The 12,871-nt window shown below is 34.4% G+C and overlaps 1 pseudogene; it reads left to right on the top strand.

Moving 5' to 3' along the window:
• Positions 1 to 421: 421 nt before the first annotated feature.
• Positions 422 to 519, top strand: LOC127485407 (U2 spliceosomal RNA; annotated as a pseudogene).
• Positions 520 to 12,871: the final 12,352 nt, after the last annotated feature.

The following is a 12,871-nucleotide window of genomic DNA, read 5'->3' as shown; positions in this document are numbered from 1 at the left end:
TTTACTCTTTATTTTTAGGTATATTCTTTATCACAAGTGTCATCTATTTAGTAAATTCTTCATTTGCTCTGTATCCCATATGCCATTGCTTCCTCCTAGTTTGATTGCTTTGATTTTGACTATATTTTCTAAGAGTTAGTTCCAAAGATCTCTGTTGTGTATGATTTCTAAGATCTTTTATACCAGAGCACCTCTGTATTTTAGCCTCAAATTTAATTTTTTTATGTTGGAAATAACATTTCTTGCTCAAAGGTATTTTCCTTCAATATTGAAAATATTATTATCTGCTGTGTCTGCTGCTATTGTTTATATGAGTGATGCTTATTTTTTTGTTATTTTTTAGGTTACATGCTTTAACTATTTTAAGCCATTATAATTAAAATTTTGGTGTGATATTTGGAGCTCTAACATAATATACCTTATCTTTTCTCAGCGTTTTGGCTATGATCAAGTGCAATATCTATTCTTATCAGTTTAACATACTATACAAAAGTATGAATTTTAAAAGACAAACCCTTCTTCTTTGATAATCTATGAACTATTCATATTTTTTATTATTTTAGATGATTTTAATTTTAGAAGATTCTTTTTCCTTATTTCTGTATTTACTCAACCCCAATAAACCCCTCTTTTAGTGACCCATAAGAACAGTTACATTTGTATTTCTCTTATGCATGTAGCTTACTGGATCTCTACTGAGATATTCCACCTCCAGGAGATATTGGCACACATTTTGGTTGTCACATTTGGGGATATTGTGGTATTTCATGGGTACAAATCAGGGACTTTTTAAACATCCCATAAAGCAGAAAACAGCCCTCAAACAATAAAATTTACCCAAAATATTGCCAAGATTGAGAAGCTCTGATATCTGTGTATCTTTACTCTTCACTTTTTATTTCAATTATCAGTTTAATTTTGTGAGAAGTCTCTCATTCGTTATTCCTACTTAATAGTTTGTCCTTATCTGTATATCTTGTTCTAATCTATCCATCACTGAAATCTTTATGTCATCTATTATATTTTTCAGATCCCATTTTCTCTTTTATTACTCTGAAGATATTTGCTATCCATTTAAAAATTCCCATTCTGCTCTAATTCTGGCTCCTATAATATACATTTTGTTGTTCTTTTAAAAAAATAAAGTACTCACAACTCTGTCTTTCATTCATTTAACAATATCAGATTCCAAGCCTAGAACTTCATGGTTGGTGAAGGCAGAGAGGAATGACAACCGGGGTCCTAGTGTTCAGTCCTCCAGAACAGTACTGGTGGATTGAGGGGATCCTCTAGTTTTCCAATGTGGGCAAAATCCCTTCTTTGCCCATCCTCACTCAAAGGCAAGTGTCTCTTATACCTTGGGAACTTTCATTATCTCCATCTTGGATTCATCTGATGGGCAACCAGCATTTACTGTGCTTGCTCACTAATGGAGTCAAGGGGAAAGACATAAGCACTAGAAGGAGAGAATACTTGGAGGGCAAGAAAGTCCCATCATTGCCACAACAAAACAGTGATCCACTAACCTGGGGTACAGAAAGGTTGCAACCAGAATACCCTCCTACAATTTAGCTCTTACCATCTTCCTAGCTCTGATTTTCTCCCATTTTGATTTGCAAGTTATGATGACTAGTGCTTCAGATCTGAAAGACACATTCATTTTCTTAAGTGTAAAAGAACTGGAGAGTAGATAACAACTACTTCAAAATGGGAAATGAAGAAATCTACTGTCATGAAATATGCTGAGGAGCCAACATTTTATTTTGACCCCGTTTCATAGTAAGCAGAGCTAAGAGAAGAAAGATTAGGGAAGTATGGTTATATTCTTAGAATTTTATCTATGAAATACATGAAATATATTCTCTTCATATTAATAAAAATTTTAAAATGAAAGAATAATGATTAAAAAGTAATATCATAATACAAAAAATGTTGACAGCTATTTATTAAGTCCTATTAATTCTACTCTTTAAAATATATCACCCAAGAGTTCCCATATATTCGGTCTCATTGACTTTAATCTTAATTAGTTCAAAATCATATGTTACCTGAAATGTGAGAGTTTTCTCTTAAATCATTTTCCACTTCTGATTCCCCTCGACTTTTTTGTTTTCCACACTGCTATCAATCTGTTTTTTCTGATATGAACAATTTTTCATGTCACTTTCTTTTATAAACTCTTTCAATAGATTTTCTTTTAAGATTTATTTATTTGTTTGAAAGATAGAGTTACAGACAGAGAGATGGAGAGAAAGAGAGAAAGGTCTTCCATCCTCTGGTTCACTCCCCAAATGGCCTCAGTGGCTGGAGCTGAGCTGATCTGAAGCCAGGAGCCAGGAGCTACTTCCAGGTCTCCCACATGGGTACAGGGGCCCAAGAATCTGGACCGTCTTCCACCATTCTCCTAGGCCATTAACAGAGAGTAGGATGGGAGAGGGAACAGCTGGGACATGAACCTACACCCATATGGAATGCCAGCACCCCAGGGAGAGGTTTAACCTACTATGCCACAGCACTGTGCCCTTTCAATAGCTTTTCTTTGTCCTTAAATGGAAAATTGTTAATTATGAAATGCCGGTTGTTATAGTCCCTTGGTTTTTTGTCTGTCTTACTTCTCTTTGCTCTGTACACCTTTGCCACACTGGGTTTGTTAGGCTTCCTTCATATCATCATTTTGTTCTCTCAGTTTTCATATTTAGATTATTTCCCATGAACACTTTGTTCCTCATTCACCTGTCCTACTTATCTTGGGAGTCCAAGTTTAAATGCAGAGAGCACTGAGTGATGAAATCAAGTACATTGTCATTTTAAGATATTTATCATTGTGAAGCAATTTCCACTTCGGTTTAGCTTTCACTGTCTCCTTTTAAAGTATAAGGTTTGTGAAGGCAGGGACTCAATCTTATTACATCCCAAGCACCTTGTAGGTTGGCTATAACATTTCTATATTTTGTGAATGAGAGAATAAATGGAAAAAAATGACAAAACTGCTTAAAAGTACTTCCATGGAGTAAATATTCTGTGCTTGCCTGCTTTTTATCTTTAGAAGAATATGCTTCAGTGAGTAAGGAAGAAAAACAAACCTCAAGCAATTTCTTGATAAAAACTGCACATTAAATATTTATTACCTATCAATAGTACATTATATTATTTTTTCTGTTCACAGTTTTCCTTCTTTGAAATATAGCATTTAAATGGTTTACTCAAGTGAAGCTTTTCTTTTATAGAGATGACTGTGCACCTCATAAACATGGTTGAAGATCTCTGGAGGCTACTTCTAAACTGGTTCACTTTGTAAGCCTCTGTCACCACCCAGAGATAATTATTTGTATGATTTATGTGCTTGCAAAGAATTTTTGCTCAAGATAACCTTTTCCACTGACTTTTTATTATGTAACTGTCAAAGTATCTTGAGACTTGGGGTCTAGGATGCCTCTATGGATTCTCCTTTGGTTTACTTACAGTTTTGATAATTGATTTGATTTTTTTATATATGGGCCAAAGTGTTGCCTTTTTTCTTCCATTAGGTCTGGCCAATTTTATGGGTGTAGTTTGGTTTTGATTGTTGAAAAATAAACTGCCTAATTTTTCCATTTTTAAATGCCTAAGCTGTTTTTTCTTTAAATATAATGTAGATATTCACCAAATTGGCAACATAAATTTTTAAAAAAACTCATTAAAAATCTTTTAACCTTGAGTTAAAAAAAACAACATAGAAGTAAATGGTGATTAAATAAAATACTAGATTTTCATGAATTATTCTAAGATTAACACAAACTATTGTGATACCTTGAGTAAGAAGTGTTTAAAAGAATACAGCAATTTGTGCTCCTCAAAGGAAGAATTCTTAATTTCATGGCCGTTTTCCACTGAATAAAAGAAAATGTCCTTAACAAATGCTGTTTGTAATATACTGCATTTTGAAGAAACAATGCAAGTGAGTTACAGTTTAGTTTTATGTGCATTATTTCTCTGTTTTGCAGCCAGAACCATAAAAAGACATTGTAAAATGCTATTAAAATAATCTTGCTGTATAATTTACATCATCTACATTGAGATATTTTTCTCTATTTTACCTTACTTATTTTCCTTCTCATTTTAGAAGTTATGTTAATGTGTTGAGAATAAGATTATTTATGACAACCACATCCTATCAAGGCTATAAATCATCACACTTTGCCCCATATTTTGAGTAATTAAATGGATTTCTCTTAAGGAAGTGTTACAAAACTTAGAAAGTAAATAAAATAAAATCATATTTAAGTTAAATTTGAATATTTGCCTTCTAATGTAACACTAGAATGTTAAGGGATTGCATGTTTGGTCCACTACATCCAAAAACAAGAAACAAAACTGTTATACCATCACTTCCTATGTTCAGATACCTATTTTGGAAAATGACAGGATATCCTAATTGTTATATCTTAAAGTACACTTTTTGATGGAATATTACAGGTAGATTGTATAATTTCATTTTTTTTAGGTTTTAAAATTTAGATTGAAAAATATTTTGCTGACAGGATATAGATTCATATATCAAAAAAGCTAATTATTAAGAGCCATGGGCATGAAAAATGCTTTCTCAATATAATTTCTAAAACTTAAACTTTCCTTCTCATAGTAGAAGCATGTTTTACATAGAAAAAGGCAGAAGATTCGGTGAAATGAAATGACCACATCAGATTAAGCCAGCTAATAAGTAGTAGTGCTGTAGAAAAGACACATTTTCATACTTTTTTGGAATAACCCTGTAAAAATCATTAACTCTCTTAAACTGAAAGACAAAAGTAATGACTTTCTTAGACCAACATAAAGAAGAACCATCAGTCCCTCACTGTTAACTAGATAAAGGAATTTGGTCATCACTACTGGTTTTTTTTTATTATTTTTAAGATTTATTTATTTATTTGAAAGGCAGAGTTACAGAGAAGCAGAAGCAGGGAGCAAGAGACAGAGAGGTCTTCCATCCACTGATTGACTCCCCAAAGGGCTACAATGGCTGGAGCTGGGTCACTCCAAAGCCAGGAGCCAGGAGCTTCCACTGGGTCTGTCATGCTGGTGCAGGGGCCCAGGGACTTGGGCCATACTCCACTGCCTTCCTAGGCCATGGCAGAGAGCTAGACCAGAAGTGGAGAAGAAGGAACTCAAACCAGTGCCCATATGGGATGCTGGCACTGCAGGTGGCAGATCCACCTGATACACCACAGGACCTGCCTCCATTACTACTGTTTTAAGGAACACATTTAATAATATAAAAGATAAATAATGTCAATGTAGTTATTTTCTAGAACCTAACATTCATTTTAATGGATTTAAGTAATCTACTGATCCTTAGTAATTCTTAGAATTTAGAAAGCTATGACATGTCTTAATTCCTGAATCATAAGAAAGAGTAAAATTATCTTAACTACTTCTTAGATGTACATGTGGTATTGATTTACTTAATTCATTACTGGCTCTTAATTGACTATTCCTCATTTATGATATTTTGTCAATATATGTTAAAATAATGATAGATACCACTATACTCATATTTGTGTAATTCTAATTAGTTGCTTCCATTTGTATTTGGAAATATGTACACAGAAATTATGTAAATTAATTCACCTTTAAATTCCTAATCTTTGGGAAGAGAGCTAGAAGAAAAAAATGGTATCTTTTGTTGGTATATGGTTTCCAAAATGTCTAACTCTTCCTGTGAGTGAAAATTTTGAACCTCTACCTCTGCCACATTAGGAAAATTGTCTTAATTTGGTAAATGATGTCAAGCAAAAGCCAATTACTGCTCAAGCATATAGTTCTAAATACAGTGCTTAATTTTGTATGCATGCACATATGGTATGGCTGACATTTATTTTTGCTAGTGGTAGGAAAGAATTTTCTCCAAAATTTAGTACAGTAAGTGCTATCATCACCATTATAGTACTGAGACAAACCTTGGCTATCCTAAATTTAATATTCATGATTTAACTGTTCATGTGAAACCACAAGTCTCAGGGCATCCTATTATTTGCAATTGATCTGAGACTCAGCTTTCAATATAATGTGCTAAGAAAGCTTTAGGCACAAACCAGGTATTTACCTAAAGAATGAAACCTGACAGCTGCCTTGCACGAACACATGCCTCACCATGAGTCCTTATTGTATTTTTACTTATCCTTTGTTTTGAGATGTTCTTTTGTGAATACTAATACATCCAGTTTGTGGAAAAATGTTCTAGAAAATTTTAAATTATTTGGGAGTGATAAAAAGGGAGAATATTCTACATAAATGACAACACTTGTAAATTTAGAAAAGTGTGAAAATTTGGGCGTAATTATCTTTGTGGGATATGATTGACTTAAGTTTTGATAAGATCATAAAAGTATGTGATAACTTATATGGGAAGACTGACCCTACATCTTATTAGCTATGAGATATGTCTCCCTAAGGATTTATTCCCTTCCGCACTGAATAGCTTTACACAAAGACAAGTCACTTCAGCTTTCTTTAACTCAGCTCCTCATTCTTGACAATAATAAAAAATAACACCATTTCCAGTTTTACAAGGCTTTGTAACATTTTGCTTTATGTATTTAATTTTTTCTTTTCTTTTCTAAGGAACTTAACATTTTTATACCTAAATAGATTTTTAAAAGTCATGATACTCTAAAGCAAACCCCAACCCTTCGCAGTAAATTACCCCAATATAAATACTTCTAATTATGATAAAAATGCAAAACTCAGTCATCTGGAATCAATGTAATATTATATTCCAAAGTAGATGAAAAATGCTACAGTGGAGCAAATATTGAGCCTAGCAGTTAAATCCTGTTTGAGACACCCATATCTTTCACAGAGGTACCAGCGGTCATACTTGACTCCAGCTTCTGATTCTAGATTTCTACTAATACAGACACTGGGCGGCAGTAGTCATGGCTCAAGTAATGGAGTTCCTGCCACCCACATAGTAGACTTGGGTTGAGCTCCAGCCTTCTGCTCCCGACTTAGAACTAGCACTGTCTCTCCATCTCTTTTTCTATCTTTTTGTCTCTCCTTCTCAAGGATAAAGAAAAATACAAAGAAAATGGTCATAATGTTCTATCATACAAATTATTTTGTCAAGTAGTAGCTTACGAACCAATGGCTTCACATTTATAAGGAAAAAAAGAGACTATCAATATTTATGTAACAGTAGAAGCTTTACACTTTTCCTATATATTTTACTTAATTGTCATTTTTATTTATAAGTATACAATGATACCGTCTCTCTAATTTTCAGTGATTTTGGGACTGGCACTGTGGCACAGCAGGTCAAGCCACTGCCTACAATACCAGCATCCCATGTGGGAGCCAGCCAGTTCAAGTTCTGGCTTCTCCTCTTGTGATCCAGTTCCATGCTAATGCTCTAGGTGAAGCAATGGAAGATGGCTCAAATCCTTGGGACCCTGCAACCATGTAGGAGATCCAGATGAAGTTTCTAGCGCCACTTCAGCATGCCCAGCCCCAGCCACTGTGGCCATTTAGGGAGTGAACCAGTGGATGGTAAATCCTCTCTCTCTCTCTCTTTCCCTCTGTCCCTCTTTCCCTCCCTCCCTCTCTCCCTCTCTCCCTCTCTCCCTTTCTCCCTTTCTTCTTTTCTCCCTTTCTCCCTCTGTAACTCTACCTTTCAAATATTAAGTAAGTAAATCTTAAAAAATGTTAAGGCAAGGTTTGTTTGTACCATACAATTGTGTCTCTGTGTTACACATGTGCTACTGCCAATGTCTGCTTCAAGACTCCAGATTCGGTTGAGCATTAAATGAGTCTGGAGAAGAGTCAGCTGTGAATAAGCTAAGCTGCCCCATCAAAAGTGACCAGATTGAGAATGGCAAGTCCAACAATGACACAATTTAGTCATTCAGATAGAGAATTATGCATAAATGATGGTTAGATTTTAGAACAACTTCAAATAAAAATTTCTTTCAAGTAACTCAATAGATAAAATTTCAGCTACTTGTTTTGTATCTTTAATAAAGTTGTATCAATAATAGTATATTAGTATTGCTTTAGTTTTAATAGTCTTTGGGAAGAATGAAATGCTGTCTTCTTAGAACATCACTTCACATTAAGTAGTGATATAAATATATGAATATTTATACTTGACTTGTGCTTGAGGTTATGTTTTAAGCATTGACAAGCCAACAAAATCTAAGTGATAATTTATACCACTTTTATAAACATAAAACTGCCAGTAGAATGAAAGGACTTTTTCAGTGAGTCAGCCTTTAGACTTTGACTCCTTAGGAATACCATCATATGTGCATTTGAGGTCCAGCATAAACATGTTAACACTCCCTTATGGAAATAAACTTTTTAATCAATCTTTGAAACTTGAAATGAACTCTTATGAAGCTGGAGTTATATTATTTGTTTCCTTGAAATAATGACCAAGAAAATACAAAACAATGTTTTGTCATGCTAAAACGAAAGAATGTTCCTGCAGTTTCTACTCTCTAGTATTTCTGGATTGGACAAAAAAAAAGTAAATAAATAAAAAGAAGAAGAAGAATCAGAATATACATATTTAGAAACTCAACAGTACATATCTTAACTATCGATATCCCTCTGTAGGACTTCCTCAATTTAGTAGTGTCTGGCTTTATATATTGTTACTGTTTAGGGCATTTTATTTATGTATATATTGAACACACATGTAAGGATTAAATTCTGTGTATTAGATACCAAGACGTATTGATACTAGCCTATACAAGTACTGATGTTATCTCACAAAATCAAGGAACTGAACTTTATTGGAATTATATTGGGTGCATAAAAGGAATGAGGGAGGGTTCATTAATATTTAGTCCTAAGTTTTTATTAATACAAAGAGAAAAGATTTCATGTGTTCCATAGGTACAAATCTAATAAGATAGCCATGTTTCTTTCCCTACCTTACTCCCTCCCTCAATCCCTCTCCTTCCTTCCTTTTTTATTTTTCTTTAATTTATACAAAAACATAATTTCACTCTAAAATCCAATGCTTAATACACTAGTAAGAATAATATTCAACAAGGAAAAAATAGAAAGATGACTGTTCCACGGGAGTATAAACAACAGCTTAAGACAACAATCAAATCCAAAAATACTCATTGCATTCCTATACATTTTTGTACTCTGTGTGAACCACTACATATCAGAGAAAATATATATTTGTCTTTGGGGACTGGCTTATTTCACTAAGCATAATGGGTTCCAGTGGGATCCATTTTGTTGTAAAAGATAGACTTTCCTTATTTTTTTTGTGATTGAGTAGTACTCCGTAGTGTATGTATACCACATTTTTTTTATCCAGTCATTAATTGATGGGCATCTGGGTGGATTTAATATCTTAGCTATTGTGAATTGAGCTGTAATAATAATGGATGTACAGTTGACACTTTCATATGCTGATTTCATTTATTTTGGGTAAATTTCCAGGAGTAGGATGGCTGGGTCATTTCATAGATTTATTTTCAGATTACTGAAGAATCTCCATACTATACTCCATAATGGTTATACTAGTCTATATTCTCACCAACAGTGGATTTAGGTACTTTTCCCTCATATCCTAGCCAGCTTTCATTGTTTCTTTGGTCTTTGGATGATAGCCATCTAACTGGAGTGAGTTGATACCTCATTGAAATTTTTTTGACATTTCTGATGCCTAGGGATCCTGAACATGTTTTCATGTTTCTGTTGGCCATTTATATTTCATCCTTTGACAAATGCCTGTTCACATTCTTTGCTCATTTTTTAACTGGATTGTTTGTTTTGTTGTTGTTGTTTTTGTTGTGTTTCTTGAGCTTTTTATAGATCATGGATATTTTGTTCCATTCTGTCAATTGCCTCTTCTTTGTTGAATGTTTTCTTTGCAGTGCAGAGGCTTCTTAGCTTGACTTAATCTCATTCTGAGTATGGATCACAATTTATTATTTCTTTGCATTTCCTGTGTTATTTGGTAGAAAATTGGTCATTACAGATAATACCAGCTGTGAACTCTGGTCTATATAACATTTGATTGGCAAATCTGTGGCATTTTTAGAACATTTATTGGAACATTTATTGGAAATGTGGAGCCATAGGGAGAGAGGAAAGAAAGTGTGTGTGTGTGTGTGTGTGTGTGAGAGAGAGAGAGAGAGAGAGAGGTTTGTCTTCCATCCATATGTTCCCTTCCAATAGGCCACAATGGCCAGGTGCCTGGAATTCCATTTAGGTCTCCTGTGTGGGTGGTAGTGACCCAAGTACTTGGGTTATCTTTGTTTGCTTTCTCAGATGCATTGGCAGGAATCTTGGTCAGAAGTGGAACAGTCAGAATATGAACCAAGCCAGGAGCTCAGAACTACTTCTGAGTCTCCCATGTGGGTGGCAGAGATCTAAGTACATGAGCCAACATGGATCTAGAACTCCAATCCATGAACTGCAATACAGTTGGTGAGAATTCTAAATGGTGTCTTCAGCTGTTGGGCCAAGTGAGCAGCCCGGGTATAGATTTTTATTCTCATGTTTCTGTAGCAATTGCTGTAGATGTTGGATAGTATGCTTAGGATGGAAAGCCTAACTCGAGGGTAGAATTTCCTCTGGATTATCCCTGCTTGGTGCATTTTGTAGTGTCTTTAGGTAGGTGGGGTTTTAGGGCCAGCATTGTGGCATAGCAGATAAAACTGCAACTGGCACTACTGACATCCCATATGGATGCTAGGACATGTCCTGGATCCTCCCCATCTGAACTAGTTCCCTGCTAACAGCCTGGGAAAAGCAGTGGAAGATGAACCAAGTGCTTGAGCCCCTGCTACCTACATGGGAGACCTGAAAGAAGCTCCTGGCTCCTGGCTTCAGCTTCATCCAACCATGGCTGTTTCAGCCATCTGTGGCATCAGTCAGCTAATGGAAGACTCTCTCTATCTATCTCTGTAAGTTTGTCTCTCTGTCTCTATAACCCTGACTTTCAAATAAATAAATAAATATTTTTTGAAAAAACTGAGTGTGGTATTAATTATCCAGTGTTTAAGAATTTGTGGAAGCAAAACCTCTTACTCTTCTGCCATTACCAGTAATGCCTTTTCTCTTTCACTTTTTTCTTGTGTCTTTTTTTTTTCTGTAAGGGGTCAACCATTCATATACTGTAAGTGTTGGAGCAAGAGGCCAACCTCCATTAAATTTGTCATTTTCAGAATTATCCCACTATTCTGTCCATATATTTGAACCAAACTGATTCCATGCAATTTCTAGAATGAATTATTTGCCAGAGGTCGTCATTGTTCTTCTGCAATGAACTCCTTCAAATTTTTCTTGCCTTTTTTATGCTACTAGACATGCAAACCTTAGAGGGAAAGAAAGAAAATACAATTAAACTGTGATTATCCTACTCTACTTTCCCATCTACTTTCTCTTAAATTTAGATAGGGTACATTTTTCTAGGTTTAATTGCTAAGATTGTGGTATTCACACACACACACACACACACATACACACAACTTTTTTATGAAAGAGCACTAGAATTTCCAATTTGTTTTACCTTTGACTGGTACTCCTATAAGAATATTAAGTCTTAAACTTTTATAGTTAGTCATTGAATTAGTGAGTGACATATCTATTTTCTTTTTAATAAATACCCTTTTGGCTAAAAACTTTATATTGGAAAAAAGAAAGATTAAAACATTTTCTTTCTTTTTTAAATATGGGAAGATACACTGCTGCTTTGGTATTTCCAGAGAAAGGGAAGCACAAAAGATGCTGTTCTTGTGATTTTTCTGTTAGATCTCTATAGAGATTTTAAAAGGCAAATGTTAGGAATAAGAGCCCATGCAGAGGCAAGGTATCATAAAGGACATGGCTGACTCCAGGCATGCAGCAGCTGTGAAAACATCATTTCTGCTGCAGATAATAGTGTGGATCATTACACAGACATCTTAAGCAGCACTACCTATTATAGTGAACACAGGGTTTTCAAAAACAACAAATTAGTAATAGAAGATCTCTTAAATCCCCTGATCTAAAAAGTAATCTTTACAATTTATGAAATATATCAAGGTGGATAAAAGTATTAAACAAAAACAGTTTTATACTAAAAATGTATTACATTGCTATATGAAATTTCTAACTTATTGTGACAAATGCAGTGCTGTTTTCATGTATTTTGTAATGTTTTAAATGATGGCATCACATTACAAAGACAAATATTTCTTAGAACATCAAAATGTCCTACAACTTTAAAAACCTATATAGTAGAATTGCCTCCTTTAACTCCTTACCTTCACTTCCAGAGATAATGGCCACTGAGGCACCATGAGCCATGCTTGCACAGTTCAAATTGATACTCAAATCACAATGCACCTTCTGCAGACTCTTCTAAGGGATGCAGCTCTTTGCACATTTTGGTTTCCTCCATCACTTACACAGCAGCAACCCCTACAGCTATATTGGGAGAAGGTGAGTTTGGACTTTAGCTTTCCCTGAGGCAAAAATAATAGCTTTAGAGGCTTTGCAGGTAAGCTGAGGATAAGCACTATATAGAAAACTTCATGAATCATTTTCTTTGTGTGCTCAAAATAGCCATACTAAGATATCTCATATTTGTACATATAATACTTTTCTAAAATATAAAATTCACAAAGGGAGAATCCATGATCTAATAGGTAAACAGATAATATCTGCCACTTTGTATGTATCAATCTCTAACTGTGTATTTCTAGCATTTTATTGATCTTTGAATATTTTCTTTGTTTTATTAATTAGAGTACACTTGTGTATGCAGTTATGATTAGAAATTGACTAATTTTAGAACATTGAAATTTCTATCTTTAAGCATTTAATTTTTATAAATTCTCTACACTTGAGAGGTAGAAACAATAATTTTAATTAACATTCTAAC

This window comes from Oryctolagus cuniculus, chromosome 1 (assembly GCF_051225735.1).
Source record: "Oryctolagus cuniculus isolate XC-2025 breed Fujian yellow rabbit chromosome 1, ASM5122573v1, whole genome shotgun sequence".
Lineage (NCBI taxonomy): Eukaryota > Metazoa > Chordata > Mammalia > Lagomorpha > Leporidae > Oryctolagus > Oryctolagus cuniculus.
The sequence above is the reverse complement of the archived record's forward strand: the minus strand, read 5'-3'. Positions and strand labels throughout refer to the sequence as shown.